This window comes from Musca autumnalis, unplaced genomic scaffold (genome assembly GCF_047663935.1).
Source record: "Musca autumnalis isolate F117 unplaced genomic scaffold, ASM4766393v1 scaffold_5, whole genome shotgun sequence".
Lineage (NCBI taxonomy): Eukaryota > Metazoa > Arthropoda > Insecta > Diptera > Muscidae > Musca > Musca autumnalis.
The window spans coordinates 193,045,627-193,065,829 of record NW_027412088.1 but is presented as its reverse complement, the minus strand read 5'-3'; the positions used below and the strand labels follow the sequence as shown (position 1 = coordinate 193,065,829).

At 39.2% G+C, this 20,203-nt stretch overlaps 1 protein-coding gene across 4 annotated transcripts in view; it reads left to right on the top strand.

Annotated features, from left to right (window-relative positions):
• Kank (KN motif and ankyrin repeat domain-containing protein 2 kank) overlaps positions 1-20,203 on the top strand; it is a 190,253-nt gene that overhangs the window by 7,934 nt on the left and 162,116 nt on the right. For all 4 annotated transcript variants that reach the window (XM_073957540.1, XM_073957538.1, XM_073957539.1 and 1 more), the window contains one exon: positions 9,866-10,810. The gene's annotated coding sequence lies outside the window, so the exon portion shown is untranslated. The remainder of the gene's footprint in view (positions 1-9,865; positions 10,811-20,203) is intronic.

Here is a 20,203-nt window from a genome sequence, read left to right as displayed (position 1 = left end):
CGTCTACTTACGCCAAGGTAGCCAGAAAGAACTACAGGGACGAGCGTTGCTGTGCGTTGATCGATATCAGTAGAGGGTCTGGCAAACTAGCTAAAGAACATCAGGAGTCCATCGAAAAAATGGTCAGTGACAACATATTGAAACATATACTAAGAAGTGAGCTTAAGGGGGACGTCTTATTATGTCTGTTCATCAACTTTTTTTTCTCTCGACTCGCTTTCTTGTACTGAACAAGTTTGTTATCGAAAAGTTTGTACAAATTTTTGAGTTATCGTACATACCTATTGGACACGCATGCGTAACCAGAAGCTCGCGTGGAAGTTGTCAGCAGTGTATTTGGAAGGACGAAGTACCTCACGTGGACAAAGCGGCCGCATACGTCAAACGGTATGGCTAAAAAGTCGAGAGCGGTGATCGACACCAGTAGAGTGTCTGGTAGACTACCCAAAGATCATAAGCAGGTCATCGAAAAAATGGTCAGCGACAAAATATTGAAACATATACTATGAAGTGGACCAATAAAAAATTTTCAGCAATGAGCTTAAAAAGTCCCCCTTTTATTGTAACACTTGGATCCGCATGCGTACTTAGCCGCTCTTGGGGAGGTGGTCAGCAATGTATCAACCCTTTGGGAACACGATAAATTGAAGCGGATGAGGAAGGACGAAGTATCTCACCTGACCAATATGTCATGATGTGTGGCTGCAAACTCGAGACGGAGGGCATGCCCGAACTCTTTGATAAACAAAATGAAGCTTTGGAATTGAAGAGATGGGAAGTCTTTCACAGTCTTTCTACTGTTAATCGAGTACGAGAAAGCCTTTGACGCCATCAGACGAACTGTCATATGGAAAGCATTGAGCAAAAACGGAGGTCGTCAGCAGTTTGATACACTGCTGTCGACCTTCGTTTTTGCGAAACCAACAAATTAAAGATGATGAAGGACGAAATACCTCACCTGACCAAAGCGGTGGTATATGTCAAGAGGTGTGGCTGCAAACTCGAGAGTGAGGGCATACTCGAACTCTTTGATATACTAAATGAGACTTTGAAAGTGAAGAGATGGGAAGTCTTTCACAGACTTTCTACTGTTCATCGACTACAAGAAAGCCTTCGACACCATCAGACGAAGAAGCATGGAACAAAAAGGAACGTAGTCAGCAGCATATCAACTTTTTGGGAAGGCGACAAATTGCAGCGGATGAGGAAGGACAAAGTACCTCACGTAACCAAAACGGACGGAGGTCATGTTCGAGCTCTTTGATAAACAAAATGAGACTTTGGAAGTGAAGAGATGGGAAGCCTTTCACAGTCGTTCTACTGTTCATCGACTACAAGAAAGCCTTCGACACCATCAGACGAACTGTCATATGGGAAGCATTGAGCAAAAACGGAAGTCGTCAGCAGTGTATCAACTCTTTGGAAAGCGACAAATTGAAGCGGATAAGGAATGACGAAGTATCTCACCTGACCAAAGCGGTGGTATATGTCAAGAGGGGTGGCTGCAAACTCGAGACGGAGAGCATGCTTGAGCTATTTGATAAACAAAATGAGACTTTGGAAGTGAATACATTGGAAGTCTTTCACAGTCTTTCTACTATCCATCGACTACAAGAAAGCCTTCAACACCATCAGACGAACTGCCATATGGGAAGCATTAAGCAAAAACGGAGGTAGTCAGCAGTTTATTAACTTTTTGTTAAGGCGACAAATTGAAGCGGATGAGGAAGGACGAAGCATCTCACCTGACCAAAGCGGTGGTATATGTCAAGAGGTGTGGCTGCAAACTCGAGAGTGAGGGCATACTCGAGCTCTTTGATAAACAAAATGAGACTTTGGAAGTGAAGAGATGGGAAGTCTTTCACAGACTTTCTACCGTTCATCGACTACAAGAAAGACTTCGACACCATCAGACGAACTGTCATATGGGAAGCATCGAGCAAAAAGGGAGGTAGTCAGCAGAATATTAACTTTTTGGGAAGTTGACAAATTGCAGCGGATGAGGAAGGACAAAGCACCTCACGTAACCAAAGCGGCAGTATACGTCAAGAGGTATGGTTGAATACTCGACAAGGATGTCATACTCGAGCTCGTTGATAAACAAAATGAGACTTTGGAAGTGAAGAGATGGGAAGTCTTTCACAGTCTTTCTACCATTCATCGACTACAAGAAAGCCTTCGACACCATTAAACGAACTGTCATATGGGAAGCATCGAGCAAAAAGGGAGGTAGTCAGCAGTATATTAACTCTTTAGACAATGACCAACTGAAGCGGATGAGGAAGGACGAAATATCTCACCTGACCAAAGCGGTGGTATATGTCAAGAGCTGTGACTGCAAACTCGAGAGTGAGGGCATGCTCGCTCTTTGATAGACAAAATGAGACTTTGAAAGTGAAGAGATGGGAAGTCTTTCACAGACTTGCTACTGTTCATCGACTACAAGAAAGCCTTCGACACCATCAAACGAAATGCTATATGGGAAGCATTGAACAAAAAGGAGGTAGTCAGCAGAATAGCAACTTTTTGGGAAGGTGACAAATTGCAGCGGATGAGGAAGGACAAAGTATCTCACGTAACCAAAGCGGCAGTATACGTCGAGAGGCATGACTGCAAACTCGAGACGGAGGCCATGTTCGAGCTCTTTGATAAACAAAATGAGACTTTGGAAGTGAAGAGAGGAAGAGGGAAATCTTTCACAGACTTTCTACTGTTCATCGACTACAAGAAAGCCCTCGACACCATTAGACGAACTGTCATATGGGAAGCATTGAGCAAAAGGGGAGCACCCCAGATAATAATCCCAATGATAAGAGTGATGTAGGAGGATTCAGAACTCTCAGTTCTTTACGACGGGAACATAAGCCAACCGTTTCTGACTAACGAGATAGTAAAGTAAGGCTGCCCTAAAGGAGTTTTTAATATATAAGACATCCTAAAGGGGTTTCCTATAGAAGAACTGCAAACTCGAGACGAAGGGCATGCTCATGCTCTTTAGTCCACAAAATTAGACTTTGGAAGTGAAGAGATGGGAAGCATTTCGCAGTCTTTCTACTGTTCATCGACTACAAGAAAGCCTTCGACACCATCAGACGAACTGTCATATGGGAAGCGTTGAGCAAAAAGGGAGTACCCTAGATAATAATCCGAATGATAAGAGCGATGTACGAGGATTCAGAACTATCAGTTTTCTATATAGAAAACTTCCAAGAGGGGTCTTCTCCGGAAGGCCACATAGCGAATCTCCTATAATTGTCTCCTATAAGTAGAAAACTTCCTAAGTTGATTTTTTAGGCAGAAGATTTTCTTAAGTCCTGATGAAGGTATCTTCCATCAGTAGTAGACCTTCTCAAAGTGTTTTTAATAGATAGAAGACCTCGTAAGGAGGCACAAGACATCCAAGGGGGTCTAATGAGATGTTCTGCCATATGGGAAGCGTTGAGCAAATCCTAATGATAAGAGCGATGTACGAGGATTCAGAACTATCAGTTTTCTATATATGGTCTTCTCTGGAAGACCATCTAGCGAATCCCCTATAATTGTCTTCTATAAGTAGAAGCCTTCCTAAGTTGATTTTTTAGGCAGAAGATTTTCTTAAGTCCTGCTAAAGCTATCTTCCATCAGTAGTAGACCTTCTCAAAGTGTTTTCTATAGATAGAAGGGGATCTAATGAGACCTTCTACAGGTAGAAGGCTTTCTAAAAGTTGCTTTTATATATAGAATACATCCAAAAAGGGGTTTCTATAGATAGGAGATCTCTAGAAGGTGTTTTGAAAAGGTAGAAGACCTCTAGAAGGTATTATCTATAGATAGAAGACCACTTAGGAGACCTCCTAAATTGTGTTTTATAGGTAGGCGACCTACTAAGGGATATTTATAGGTAAAATACTTCCCAAAGCGATCTTTTACTGGTTGAAGGTTGTCTCAGGAGATATAATGTCTCTATAGGTAGAAGTCTAGCGAAGGGGATCTTCGCACGAAAGAAAGGCACCTAAAAGACTTTCTGAAATGATCTTCTGTAGGGAACAGAGTTCCTTAAGGGATCTTTTTAGATTGAAGATTGTCTAAATGGACCTTCTTTAAGTAGAACACCTTCTCAAAGTATATCTATAGAAAGAAGACCTCATTAGCTTGAGGATGATTTTTTGGTAGAAGACTCAAGTCATCCCAAGGGGATCTTATATCGGTAGAAGAACCTCTCAAAAGACCTCATAAGAAGGCATAAGCCATTCTAGGGAATCTAATTAGATATTCTATAGGTAGAAGGCCATTTCAAATTGCCTTCTTTAGATGGAAAACCTCCAAAAGCGGGTTTCTATAGATAAAAGATCTCTAGAAGGTGTTTTCAATAGATAGAAGACCACTTAGCAGACCTCTTAAATTGTCCTTTTTAGGTAGGCGACCGACTAAAGAGATATTTATACATAGGTAAAATAATTCCCAAAGGTGTCTTTTACAGGTTAAAGATTGTCTCAGAATATAGAAGAAGTGAATCATCTAAGGTAAAGGACTTCCAAAGATGTACTATATATAGAAATGCCCCTAGCAGACCTTCTGAAATGATATTCTGTGGGTAGAAGTTTTCAAAGGGATCTTTAAACGTAAAAGACTGCCAAAAGGGTGGCTGAATAGAGGTTTCCATAGGTAAACATCAATTCAGCCTGGCTGAATAGAGGTTTCCATAGGTAAACATCAATTCAGCCTGGCTGAATAGAGGTTTCCATAGGTAAACATCAATTCAGCCTGGCTGAATAGAGGTTTCCATAGGTAAACATCAATTCAGCCTGGCTGAATAGAGGTTTCCATAGGTAAACATCAATTCAGCCTGGCTGAATAGAGGTTTCCATAGGTAAACTTCAATTCAGCCTGGCTGAATAGAGGTTTTCATAGGTAAACTTCAATTCAGCCTGGCTGAATAGAGGTTTCCATAGGTAAACTTCAATTCAGTCTGGCTGAATAGAGGTTTCCATAGGTAAACTTCAATTCAGCCTGGCTGAATAGAGGTTTCCATAGGTAAACTTCAATTCATCCTGGCTGAATAGAGGTTTCCATAGGTAAACTTCAATTCAGCCTGGCTGAATAGAGGTTTCCATAGGTAAACTTCAATTCAGCCTGGCTGAATAGAGGTTTCCATAGGTAAACTTCAATTCAGCCTGGCTGAATAGAGGTTTCCATAGGTAAACTTCAATTCAGCCTGGCTGAATAGAGGTTTCCATAGGTAAACTTCAATTCAGCCTGGCTGAATAGAGGTTTCCATAGGTAAACTTCAATTCAGCCTGGCTGAATAGAGGTTTCCATAGGTAAACTTCAATTCAGCCTGGCTGAATAGAGGTTTCCATAGGTAAACTTCAATTCAGCCTGGCTGAATAGAGGTTTCCATAGGTAAACTTCAATTCAGCCTGGCTGAATAGAGGTTTCCATAGGTAAACTTCAATTCAGCCTGGCTGAATAGAGGTTTCCATAGGTAAACTTCAATTCAGCCTGGCTGAATAGAGGTTTCCATAGGTAAACTTCAATTCAGCCTGGCTGAATAGAGGTTTCCATAGGTAAACTTCAATTCAGCCTGGCTGAATAGAGGTTTCCATAGGTAAACTTCAATTCAGCCTGGCTGAATAGAGGTTTCCATAGGTAATCTTCAATTCAGACTGGCTGAATAGAGGTTTCCATAGGTAAACTTCAATTCAGCCTGGCTGAATAGAGGTTTCCATAGGTAAACTTCAATTCAGCCTGGCTGAATAGAGGTTTCCATAGGTAAACTCCAATTCAGCCTGGCTGAATAGAGTTTTCCATAGGTAAACTTCAATTCAGCCTGGCTGAATAGAGGTTTCCATAGGTAAACTTCAATTCAGCCTGGCTGAATGTGAATTTCTATAGGAAATCTTTAAACAGCCTGGTGTAATTAAGATTTTTTATGAAATCTTCAATTCAGCCTGGCTGAATTGCAGTTTACCTGTCATGTCATGCTCCCTTCTGGGCCATGTATTTTACTTGTGTTTAATTTTCAACGCTTTCTTCTTTGCCTTTAAAACGTGGACAGATGTTTTGTGTTGTTTTGATTGTTGTGGTTAAGAGAAATCCTGTTTTTTTCAGCCTCCTTTCAGGTAATTGAAACAGATGCCTATCTTGCCTTTCTTTTGTCCAAATAATTGGTATCCTGTGGTTTAGTGTTGTCGGCCGCTTTGTTAGCAAGAGATCAGATTCCAGCTGATATGATTGGCAAAATGAAATTTATTGAAGTGATCGTCCGGCCAATGATTTAAGATAAGATAAGTAATAATTTATGAAAATTGCTTCGAAAGTGTTTTGAAAGAGAGGAAGGGAATGAGAGAAGAGGTTGGCAATGAAAAAAGTTAACGATGGAGGAAGGGAAGGATGTGTTTTCATCCAATAACAGGCAAAGAGGAATGGCTTTAATTTTGAAACTCTTTCTTTTGTTGAACTAACCCTCACCTCGAAATATGCTTCGCCCCCAAATATGCTGGATATGGGACAACTTCCATAAACAGCCTATCGGCAACAGGTTGTTTACACTTCTAAAGAGTTTGGTTTATGTGATTTCGTTTTGTTTTTTGTGCAAATATAGCCAGCACCCACCTCTATGATCTCATATCAATCACATGAAAATAGTAACAAAGAACCAACAACAAAAAACCACTCATAAAATATCAGCAATTAAAATCATTTAGTAAGCGTTTAAAACCTTTGTTGAGAAGTCATCTTTTTTTCTTAATTTTTCTGTGGAATGATGCGGTTGCTCTCTATTACGTGATCTTCGATCAAATGGAGATAAATATTCTAAACTTGTTTTTGTTTTTGTTGTTCAGATTTGTTATGTCAGATTTGTTTGACTGCCTGCCTGGCTGCTGCCATGCAAGGTTGTGACTTGCATTACCTAATACACCCACCATCGTCATCTGGAAATGTGTATGTCTGACTGACTGTTCTTCTCAATGGAATGACGAACGACGTAACATTGGCATGAATGGAAGAATAAATGACGTGATGACTTAAGTCGGAACGGCACAAATTTGTTTCAAACAAAAATCTATTGTTCCGCTTAAATTGAAACCGTTTTTGTATGTTTGTTTGCGGAATTAGCAACAAGGTGATGGTATTTAGCGCCCAAAACGGGTTATTTAGACAGGTTGCCATAGAGTAATTTCAAGGGGAAGAGAATTAACTTCCATTAAGCATAGCTGAATTATGATTCCTATAGGATATCCTCAATTCAGCTGTACTGAATAGGCAAAGTATTCACTTTAACCCTCTCATACTGAAATTACTTAATTTATTCTGCTCCGAAACAACAAAGAATCTAGGTCACTTTGGAAATTAAGATCAATCATTTCATTTCCTCCACCACCATCACCATCCGACACCGCCTCTTTTTTCAGTTAATGACAAAATAAATACCTTCAAAATCCAAAAAACCACAAAAGCTGAGGAATTTCAAAAATCTCAAGAATTTCAAACTACCACTTTGTCGTTTTAAGACCAAATTTTTTGGTTGGTTTGTTGGAACGTCATTGTCGTTGTTACACCTCTTCCTCACTAAGCTGCCCACACACTTTATATGGCCAACATTGTGGCTAATAACACCTGTAACATGTTTGCAACAGCAAAAACAACAACAACAACAACTAAAAATGTTGCCACAAAAAGAACAACATATTTTTGTTTAAGTTTGCAATGTTGAGACTGCTGAATGAAATCTCTGAACAAATGCAGGCAATTAACTTGAAAATTGTTTGTTGTTGTGTTTTTCGACAAAAATAGAAAACAACAAAGAATGCTGAGCAAAATGTAACAAAAACCTAAAACAAACAAACAACAATTGCAATTAATTGGGAATTTAACTAATGCCGCCCAAATGTGGAGGACATTTTTGATTCTTTACTGTGGCTTAGAAACAGAAGCAATTTAAGAAATCACAATTCAGCCAGGCTGAATTGAAGAATTCCCATTGAAACCTCTCTTCAGCCAGGCTGAATTGAAAATTTCCTATGGAAACCTCTATTCAGCCAGACAGAATAGCAAGTTTCCTATGGAAACCTCTATTCAGCCAGGCAGAATAGCAAGTTTCCTATGGAAACCTCTATTCAGCCAGGCAGAATAGCAAGTTTCCTATGGAAACCTCTATTCAGCCAGGCAGACTAGCAAGTTTCCTATGGAAACCTCTATTCAGCCAGGCAGACTAGCAAGTTTCCTATGGAAACCTCTATTCAGCCAGGCAGAATAGCAAGTTTCCTATGGAAACCTCTATTCAGCCAGGCAGAATAGCAAGTTTCCTATGGAAATCTCTATTCAGCCAGGCTGAATTGAAGTTTACCTATGGAAACAGCCAGGCTGAATTGAAGTTTACCTATGGAAACCTCTATTCAGCCAGGCTGAATTGAAGTTTACCTATGGAAACCTCTATTCAGCCAGGCTGAATTGAAGTTTACCTATGGAAACCTCTATTCAGCCAGGCTGAATTGAAGTTTACCTATGGAAACCTCTATTCAGCCAGGCTGAATTGAAGTTTACCTATGGAAACCTCTATTCAGCCAGGCTGAATTGAAGTTTACCTATGGAAACCTCTATTCAGCCAGGCTGAATTGAAGTTTACCTATGGAAACCTTTATTCAGCCAGGCTGAATTGAAGTTTACCTATGGAAACCTCTATTCAGCCAGGCTGAATTGAAGTTTACCTATGGAAACCTCTTTTCAGCCAGGCTGAATTGAAGTTTACCTATGGAGACCTCCATTCAGCCAGACTGAATTGAAGTTTACCTATGGAGACCTCCATTCAGCCAGGCTGAATTGAAAATTTCCTATGGAAACCTCCATTCAGCCAGGCTGAATAAAGGTTTCCATAGGAAACTTGCTATTCAGCCTGGCTGAATAAAGTTTTCCATAGCAAACTTGCTATTCAGCCTGGCTGAATAGAGGTTTCCTTAGGAAACTTGCTATTCAGCCTGGCTGAATAGAGGTTTCCATAGGAAACTTGCTATTCAGCCTGGCTGAATAGAGGTTTCCGTAGGAAACTTGCTATTCAGCCTGGCTGAATAGAGGTTTCCTTAGGAAACTTGCTATTCAGCCTGGCTGAATAGAGGTTTCCATAGGAAACTTGCTATTCAGCCTGGCTGAATAGAGGTTTCCATAGGAAACTTGCTATTCAGCCTGGCTGAATAGAGGTTTCCATAGGAAACTTGCTATTCAGCCTGGCTGAATAGAGGTTTCCATAGGATACTTGCTATTCAGCCTGGCTGAATAGAGGTTTCCATAGGAAACTTGCTATTCAGCCTGGCTAAATAGAGGTTTGCGTAGGAAACTTGCTATTCAGCCTGGCTAAATAGAGGTTTCCATAGAAAACTTGCTATTCAGCCTGGCTGAATAGAGGTTTCCGTAGGAAATTTGCTATTCAGCCTGGCTAAATAGAGGTTTCCATAGGAAACTTGCTATTCAGCCTGGCTGAATAGAGGTTTCCATAGGAAACTTGCTATTCAGCCTGGCTGAATAGAGGTTTCCATAGGAAATTTGCTATTCAGCCTGGCTGAATAGAGGTTTCCATAGGAAATTTGCTATTCAGCCTGGCTGAATAGAGGTTTCCATAGATAAACTTCAATTCAGCCTTGCTGAATTGTGATTTCTGTAGTAAAATCTTCAATTCAGCCTGGCTGAATTGTGATTGCTATAGGAAGTTTTCAATTCAGTGTGGGTGAACAAGGTTTTCTCTGGGAAAACTAAAATTCTAAGCACTATAATCTACTTGCACTCACTTAGAATCTCGTAATAGTCACCTTTTAGTAATGCGTCCTTATGAATATTAATTATCGATTATTTGTTTGTATGTCTAATGTCATTTTTTTCTATTTTGTTGCAGGCTATTCGTTTTTTCTTGGGAATTATTCAAATTGAAATGCTAAACATATTATCGTGATCGGTCGTTCGTCGTTCGTTGTCGCAAGTAAATTTTTGCATTTTAATCCCATTCAGTGGCTTTGGAGTGTCGTTGTGTCCATTCATTTATCACATCATTGTTTGACTTGATGTCAAACAACGACTGTTGATTGCCACCAACCAACTCACCCCGTTCTCTCTGTGTGTGCTCGAGTGTGGCAGAGGCCTGGAAATCTGCTTTATTATTGCCAATAATATTGCTTAGCATTTTTAGCAGCTCAAGCCAGAGGAAACGTCGTTGGAGGAGAAGAAAAAGCAGCTAAAGTTGAATCAAGGAAAAGCCTCTTAAATGGTATTTGTGATATCTTTCCAAGTGTTAAAGACTTTTTCCTGGCATTGATCTTCCCAAGACAGACGACTTAAAGTCTGCTAAATGGTAAATGGAAGAAAGAAAGCCACGAGACCACGAGAATTGCAAAGAAAAAAAACTTAACCACGAATTGTCTGCAGATATTGGAAGTGTAAATTAAACGGCAGCTTAAAATCTTTCGGAAAAGATCTGCAACAATTCATTCAGCAAAGCAATTGCAGATAGCAACGGAACCAGTTTGGAGTTTGCTGGCAAGCATATTCCCCCTTGAGAAGAGTTAAGGAGGAGAGAAAGGTTAAACGAAGGCAAAAAAGAAAATAAAACCAACATGGAAGCAATACATTAAAAGAGCAGCCAGTTGTGGTGCTGCACGCTTAGCTTCTTCACAACTTCTTCGTCTGATTTGCCTCATAACCTCCTCAATAGGCAGCGCATTTGTCTTGTTTGCTGTTGCCTTTTTCTGGCTCCCCCATTCCAGTTGGTATTGGATCGTGATACAATAATTTTTCTACTGCTACTCTGGCTGTTCCAGCTTACCTAACGAAGCTCTCCAAAAATGTAAGTACCACATTCTTAGCATTTTGCCCTCTATTTTCTAGCAATGTTGCCATTTTGGCGAGACTCTGGGAAAAATTGGTCGGATTCTGGGCCGATATTTTTACTAAAAGATTTCATCATTAAGACTGAATAAAAGTTTTCCTATGGAAAACTTATTCAACCCTTCCGAATTAATGTTTCCTTTAATCTGGCAACTTTGTTTCCTTTTATCGGGTTTGTTTTCTAAGTCTTTTTCCTCTATTTGGCCATTTAGGCTTCCTCTGTTATCTTTGAAAGTATGGCCGGTCGGTCGGCAACTTGTGGTCTTCGGTGTTGTTGTTGTTAGTTGAAACAATGTTAACAATTTTCCTTTGTGGTTTTTCTGCTTGACCACACTTTACCCATTTATGGTTATTTTCTCTAGAAGATGTTGTCCTTTCCTATTTTGGCCATGCGTTGTGCATCGATGGCATGTGGTGTGGTTTAGTTGTGCAAAGAAAATATTCATAAAATATGGGTCATTTGCTGAGGTATTTGAAACAAAACGAGTAGAAGAAGCAGATGATCGCAGAACTTAACGGATGTTAACGGAGATAATTCGACAAGGCTGAATTGAAGATTTCCTATAGAAATCGTAATTAAGCCAGGCTGAATTGAAGATTTCCTATAGAAATCGTAATTCAGCCATGCTGAATTGAAGATTTCCTATAGAAATCGTAATTCAGCCAGGCTGAATTGAAGATTTCCTATAGAAATCGTAATTCAGCCAGGCTGAATTGAAGATTTCCTATAGAAATCGTAATTCAGCCAGGCTGAATTGAAGATTTCCTATAGAAATCGTAATTCAGCCAGGCTGAATTGAAGATTTCCTATAGAAATCGTAATTCAGCCAGGCTGAATTGAAGATTTCCTATAGAAATCGTAATTCAGCCAGGCTGAATTGAAGATTTCCTATAGAAATCGTAATTCAGCCAGGCTGAATTGAAGATTTCCTATAGAAATCGTAATTCAGCCAGGCTGAATTGAAGATTTCCTATAGAAATCGTAATTCAGCCAGGCTGAATTGAAGATTTCCTATAGAAATCGTAATTCAGCCAGGCTGAATTGAAGATTTCCTATAGAAATCGTAATTCAGCCAGGCTGAATTGAAGATTTCCTATAGAAATCGTAATTCAGCCAGGCTGAATTGAAGATTTCCTATAGAAATCGTAATTCAGCCAGGCTGAATTGAAGATTTCCTATAGAAATCGTAATTCAGCCAGGCTGAATTGAAGATTTCCTACAGAAATCGTAATTCCAGGCTGAAGTGAAGATTTCCTATAGAAATCCTAATTCAGCCAGGCTGAATTGAAGATTTCCTATAGAAATCCTAATTCAGCCAGGCTGAATTGAAGATTTCCTATAGAAATCCTAATCCTTCAATTCAGCCTGGCTGAATTAGGATTTCTATAGGAAATCTTCAATTCAGCCTGGCTGAATTAGGATTTCTATAGGAAATCTTCAATTCAGCCTGGCTGAATTAGGATTTCTATAGGAAATCTTCAATTCAGCCTGGCAGAATTAGGATTTCTATAGGAGATCTTCAATTCAGCCTGGCTGAATTAGGATTTCTATAGAAAATCTTCAATTCAGCCTGGCTGAATTAGGATTTCTATAGGAAATCTTCAATTCAGCCTGGCTGAATTAGGATTTCTATAGGAAATCTTCAATTCAGCCTGGCTGAATTAGGATTTCTGTAGGAAATCTTCAATTCAGCCTGGCTGAATTAGGATTTCTATAGGAAATCTTCAATTCAGCCTGGCTGAATTAGGATTTCTATAGGAAATCTTCAATTCAGCCTGGCTGAATTAGGATTTCTATAGGAAATCTTCAATTCAGCCTGGCTGAATTAGGATTTCTATAGGAAATCTTCAATTCAGCCTGGCTGAATTAGGATTTCTATAGGAAATCTTCAATTCAGCCTGGCTGAGTTAGGATTTCTATAGGAAATCTTCAATTCAGCCTGGCTGAATTAGGATTTCTATAGGAAATCTTCAATTCAGCCTGGCTGAATTAGGATTTCTATAGGAAATCTTCAATTCAGCCTGGCTGAATTAGGATTTCTATAGGAAATCTTCAATTCAGCCTGGCTGAATTAGGATTTCTATAGGAAATCTTCAATTCAGCCTGGCTGAATTAGGATTTCTATAGGAAATCTTCAATTCAGCCTGGCTGAATTAGGATTTCTATAGGAAATCTTCAATTCAGCCTGGCTGAATTAGGATTTCTATAGGAAATCTTCAATTCAGCCTGGCTGAATTAGGATTTCTATAGGAAATCTTCAATTCAGCCTGGCTGAATTTGGGTTTCTATGGGAAATCTTCAATTCAGCCTGGCTGAATTTGAGTTTCTATAGGAAATCTTCAATTCAGCCTGGCTGAATTAGGATTTCTATAGGAAATCTTCAATTCAGCCTGGCTGAATTAGGATTTCTATAGGAAATCTTCAATTCAGCCTGGCTGAATTAGGATTTCTATAGGAAATCTTCAATTCAGCCTGGCTGAATTAGGATTTCTATAGGAAATCTTCAATTCAGCCTGGCTGAATTAGGATTTCTTTGGGAAATCTTCAATTCAGCCTGGCTGAATTAGGATTTCTTTGGGAAATCTTCAATTCAGCCTGGCTGAATTTGAGTTTCTATGGGAAATCTTCAATTCAGCCTGGCTGAATTTGAGTTTCTATGGGAAATCTTCAATTCAGCCTGGCTGAATTTGGGTTTCTATGGGAAATCTTCAATTCAGCCTGGCTGAATTTGAGTTTCTATAGGAAATGTTCAATTCAGCCTGGCTGAATTAGGATTTCTATAGAAAATCTTCAATTCAGCCTGGCTGAATTAGGATTTCTATAGGAAATCTTCAATTCAGCCTGGCTGAATTAGGATTTCTATAGGAAATCTTCAATTCAGCCTGGCTGAATTAGGATTTCTATAGGAAATCTTCAATTCAGCCTGGCTGAATTAGGATTTCTATAGGAAATCTTCAATTCAGCCTGGCTGAATTAGGATTTCTATAGGAAATCTTCAATTCAGCCTGGCTGAATTAGGATTTCTATAGGAATTCTTCAATTCAGCCTGGCTGAATTAGGATTTCTATAGGAAATCTTTAATTCAGCCTGGCTGAATTAGGATTTCTATAGGAAATCTTCAATTCAGCCTGGCTGAATTTGGGTTTCTATGGGAAATCTTCAATTCAGCCTGGCTGAATTTGAGTTTCTATAGGAAATCTTCAATTCAGCCTGGCTGAATTTGAGTTTCTATGGGAAATCTTCAATTCAGCCTGGCTGAATTTGAGTTTCTATGGGAAATCTTCAATTCAGCCTGGCTGAATTTGGGTTTCTATAGGAATTCTTCAATTCAGCCTGGCTGAATTAGGAATTCTATAGGAAATCTTCAATTCAGCCTGGCTGAATTTGGGTTTCTATGGGAAATCTTCAATTCAGCCTGGCTGAATTTGAGTTTCTATAGGAAATCTTCAATTCAGCCTGACTGAATTTGGGTTTCTATGGGAAATCTTCAATTCAGCCTGGCTGAATTTGAGTTTCTATAGGAAATCTTCAATTCAGCCTGGCTGAATTAGGATTTCTATAGGAAATCTTCAATTCAGCCTGGCTGAATTAGGATTTCTATAGGAAATCTTCAATTCAGCCTGGCTGAATTAGGATTTCTATAGGAAATCTTCAATTCAGCCTGGATGAATTAGGATTTCTATAGGAAATCTTCAATTCAGCCTGGCTGAATTAGGATTTCTATAGGAAATCTTCAATTCAGCCTGGCTGAATTTGGGTTTCTATGGGAAATCTTCAATTCAGCCTGGCTGAATTTGAGTTTCTATAGGAAATCTTCAATTCAGCCTGGCTGAATTTGAGTTTCTATAGGAAATCTTCAATTCAGCCTGGCTGAATTAGGATTTCTATAGGAATTCTTCAATTCAGCCAGGCTGAATTAGGATTTCTATAGGAAATCTTTAATTCAGCCTGGCTGAATTAGGATTTCTATAGGAAATCTTTAATTCAGCCTGGCTGAATTAGGATTTCTATAGGAAATCTTTAATTCAGCCTGGCTGAATTAGGATTTCTATAGGAAATCTTCAATTCAGCCTGGCTGAATTAGGATTTCTATAGGAAATCTTCAATTCAGCCTGGCTGAATTAGGATTTCTATAGGAAATCTTCAATTCAGCCTGGCTGAATTAGGATTTCTATAGGAAATCTTCAATTCAGCCTGGCTGAATTAGGATTTCTATAGGAAATCTTCAATTCAGCCTGGCTGAATTAGGATTTCTATAGGAAATCTTCAATTCAGCCTGGCTGAATTAGGATTTCTATAGGAAATCTTCAATTCAGCCTGGCTGAATTTGGGTTTCTATGGGAAATCTTCAATTCAGCCTGGCTGAATTTGAGTTTCTATAGGAAATCTTCAATTCAGCCTGGCTGAATTTGAGTTTCTATAGGAAATCTTCAATTCAGCCTGGCTGAATTAGGATTTCTATAGGAAATCTTCAATTCAGCCTGGCTGAATTAGGATTTCTATAGGAAATCTTCAATTCAGCCTGGCTGAATTAGGATTTCTATAGGAAATCTTCAATTCAGGCTGGCTGAATTAGGATTTCTATAGGAAATCTTCAATTCAGCCTGGCTGAATTAGGATTTCTATAGGAAATCTTCAATTCAGCCTGGCTGAATTAGGATTTCTATAGGAAATCTTCAATTCAGCCTGGCTGAATTAGGATTTCTATAGGAAATCTTCAATTCAGCCTGGCAGAATTAGGATTTCTATAGGAAATCTTCAATTCAGTCTGGCTGAATTAGGATTTCTATAGGAAATCTTCAATTCTGTCTGGCTGAATTGGAAGAAGTTCGTCGGCTGAATTAGGATTTCTATAGAAAATCTTCAATTCAGCCTGGCTGAATTAGGACTTCTATAGGAAATCTTCAATTCAGTCTGGCTGAATTAGGATTTCTATAGGAAATCTTCAATTCAGTCTGGCTGAATTGGAAGAAGTTCGTCGGCTGAATTAGGACTTCTATAGGAAATCTTCAATTCAGCCTGGCTGAATTAGGATTTCTATAGGAAGTCGTCAATTCAGCCTGGCTGAATTAGGATTTCTATAGGAAGTCGTCAATTCAGCCTGGCTGAATTATGATTTCTATAGGAAATCTTTAATTCAGCCTGGCTGAATTGGAAGAAGTTCGTCAACCTTTGTATCCTTTATAGTTTTTATCATCTTTGTCCATTAAATCCATTCCCTAAAGAACATGTCACCCTAATCTCCGACTTCATGACATAGCATGTTTTGCCTATCTCATGTTTTTTTGTTGTTGTTTTTAAAACCTTTCCATTTTAACCTTTAAGGCCTGGCATTAAAAACCTTGGTCTTCGTAGTGTTCGTGGTGTCCTTGAGTTCTCTAAGAACGCCAATAACTCTTTTTTATTATCATTGACAGCAAAGTTTTGAAAAATAAAAATGGAATGTAGAAAAAATAACTCAGGCAAGAATCTTGCTGAGAAGAAAACATGCATGTGACATTCCTTGTCTGGTTTTTTCTGCTGTGCATGGAGCGTTTTGCTGATTTGCCTCACGTAAGCCTGAAGCTATCAAATTCTTGAAGCTTGTTTTTTATTCTCTAGTGTTGAATGGATGACTGCTTGGCAAAACCACAACAATTCTTGGTAAAACATAGAGCGTGATTTGCGTATTTGCTTGCAACTCCTTGGGCTTGGACACAGACACTCAGATAGAGCTTGTCACCAGACTTAAGGAGTGTTTTATACGTTTTTTTTCCGATATTGTTGCTGCAACTAAGGTGACAAATTGCTTAAGGTGAACTTTAAAGTGACAATGGGGAATAATTATTTTGTTTTATTCGAAATATAAGTTCACATAGAAAAAGAAGAAGAAAGATTTCGTTAACTAAAAGGATAAAGAATAGAAAAGAAAAAACAAAATAAAACATAATTTGTTCCTTACCTTTTTATTATTTCATAACCCCACAAATCTTCCAATTGATTACCAATTTTCAATTGGCGGCAAAAATCAAAGCCTTCTTCTGAAAGAACCCTGTCACACTATCGGACCTTGTTGGCGTCTTCCAAACACCAAAATTGGTTTTTAAGATAAATTATTTTACAACAAAGTATTTGGTTTTTTACGCATGTTTTGTGAATTAATGACACAAAACAAAAACTGCAACAACAACAACAACGAAGACGACGAAGTTTTGTTGATTACGAAAACGTGTTTGGCAATTTTAATGAGTTTTCTTGGGGACTAACCAAAGAAACGCATACGTTTTGCTTTTTTTCTGCACACACATAGTTTGTTTTTGAGAAATGCTTTAAAATAACCCTCCAAAAATATACTTCAAGCCGAATTTCCAAGCCAAAGTAGTGCCATAAGCCGTTAGTCGTGTTAGTAGGTAATAATAGTTGGTGGCCATAATCAAACACCTTTAAGCCACCACGTCAGTTTGCGAACCAAGTGGCGTTAGACAGTGAATTTATGTGCAAATTTTGTTAAAAAATATGCGTTAAGAACCTGTGATCACGTTCCAATTATGACCCACAAAGAAAGTGAGAAATGCGCACTTGGAAATAGAAACACTATTAATGATTTATATTTTTGGGACTATAGACGAATACAAAATATTTTAGAATATGGAAAACATTTTGGGAGATTTTAAACAAATACATGGCTTTTTTATAGGTGGACGGAAGACCATTATTTCGTTTTTATAGACCACCAGAAGATAGCTTTATAGGTGATCAGAATGTCGTCTTTGTACGCGACTAGAAGATCACCAGATGCCAACGATCAGATGCCCGTCTTTATGGGCGACCAAAAGATCTTCTTTATAAGCGACCAGAAGGTCGTCTTTACAGGCTATTAGAATATCGTTTTTATAGGCGACCAAAAGGTTGTCTTTATAGGCAACCAGAAATTGTCTTTATAGGCGGCCAGAAGATCATCTTTATAGGCGATCAGAATGTTGTCATTATAGGCGAGTAGAAGGTTGTTTTTATAAGCGACCACAATGTCGTCTTTATAGACGACAAAAAGGTCGTCTTAATAGGTGACCAGAAGGTCGTCCTTATAGGCGAACTGAAGGTTGTCTTTATATGCGATGAGAAGATCGTCTTTACAGGCGACCAGAATTTTGTCTTTATAGACGACAAAAAGGTCGTCTTAATAGGTGACCAGAAGGTCGTCCTTATAGGCGACTAGAAGGTAGTCTATATAGGCGTCCAGAAGTTCGTAAGAAGTAGGCAAACAGAAGTTCGTCTTTATAGGCAAAGTTCGTCTTTAAGCAACCAGAAGATCATCTTTATATGCGACCAGAATGTTGTCATTACAGGCGAGTAGAATGTTGTCTTTGTAAGCGAACAGAAGGTCGTCTTTATAGACGACAAAAAGGTTGTCTTAATAGGTGACCAGAAGGTCGTCCTTATAGGCGACCAGAAGGTCGTCCTTATAGGCGAACTGAAGGTTATCTTTATATGCGATGAGAAGATCGTCTTTATAGGCGAATAGAATTTTGTCTTTATATACGACCAGAAGGTCGTCGTTATAGGGGACCAGAAGGTTGTATTTGCGACCAGAAGATATTCTTTGTAGGCGACCAGAATGTAGTCTATATAGGCGTCCAGAAGGTCGTCTTTATTAGAGATCAGAAAATCATAATTTTAGGAGAGCAGAAGGTTGTTTTCAAGGCTGAAATACTCAGGAAATGTCGCCAACATTACTGAGGGGTATTTTGCCACCGTTGAAAAATGTTTGATGTTGCCTGGCCGGGGAATCGAACCCCCGACCTTCTACGTGCAAGGCGGGCGTGCATACCATTGCACCACGGTGGCACCCAAAAAAAACTTCTCCACAAGTGGTGTCTTAAGACACGCCGTTCGGACTCGGCGATAAACAGTAGGTCCCATATCAGTGAGCTAAAATATGAATCGGGGTGCACTCATTGATATGAGAGAAGTCTCCCTTGTCCCGTATGGGATGTTGTGGAACAATGTTTTAGAAGGTTGTCTTTATAGACGAGGAGAAGGTCGTCTTTATTGGCGACCAGAAGATCATTTTTATAGGCGACCAGAATGTTGTCATTATAGGCGAGTAGAAGGTTGTCTTTATAAGGGACCAAAAGGTTGTCTTTATAGGCGAACTGAAGGTTGTCTTTATATGCGATGAGAAGATCGCCTTTACAGGTAACCTGAAGGTTGTCTTTATATGGGATAAGATGCCCGTCTTTATGGCGACTAAAAGGTATTCTTTATAAGCGGCCAGAAGATAATCTTTATAGGCGATCAGAATGTTGTCATTTTAGGTGAGTAGAAGGTCGTCTTAATAGGCGAACAGAAGGTGGTTATAGGAGGCCAGAAGATCGTACTTATAGGTGAACTGAAGGTTGTCTTTATATGCGATGAGAAGATCGTGTTTATAGGCGACCAGAATTTTGTCTTTATAAACGACCAGAAGGTCGTCTTTATAGTGTACCTCAAGGTTGTATTTGTAGGCAACCTGCAGATATTCTTTATAGGCGACCATAAGGTAGTCTGTATAGGCGTTCAGAAGGTTGTCTTTATTAGAGACCAGAAGATCATCATTTTAAGAGAGCAAGCAGAAGGTTGTCTTTATAGACGAGCAGAAGGTCGTCTTTATTGGCGACCAGAAGTTCGTAAGAAGTAGGCAAACAGAATTTCGTCTTTATAGGCAAAGTTCGTCTTTAAGCAACCAGAAGATCATCTTTATAGGCGACCAGAATGTTGTCATTATAGGCGAATAGAAGGTTGTCTTTATAAGCGACCAGAAGGTTGTCCTTATAGGCGAGCTGAAGGTTGTCTTTATATGCGATGAGAAGATCGCATTTACAGGTAACCAGAAGGTTGTCTTTATAGGCTATCAGATGTCCGACTTTATGGGCGACTAAAAGGCATTATTTATAATCGACCAGAAGGTCGTCTTTACAGGCTATCAGAATATCGTTTTTATAGGCGAACAAAAGGTTGTCTTTATAGGCAACCAGAAGGTGGCTTCATTGGCGGCCAGAAACTTGTCTTTATAAGCGACCAGAATATTGTGTTTACAGGCCTCCAGAAATTCATCTTTGTAAGCAACCAGAAGATTATCTACATTGGCGATCATAATGTTGTCATTATAGGCAAGTGGAAGGTTGTCTTTATACGCGAGCAGTATGTCGTTTTTTTAGACGGCAAAAAGGTCATCTTAATAGGTGACCAGAAGGTTGTCCTTATAGGCGACCAGAAGATCGTCCTTATAGGCGAACTGAAGGTTGTCTTTATATGCGATGAGAAGATCGTCTGGTCTGGTCGTTTATAGGGGACCAGAAGGTTGTATTTGTTGTTGTTGTAGCAGCATAAAGA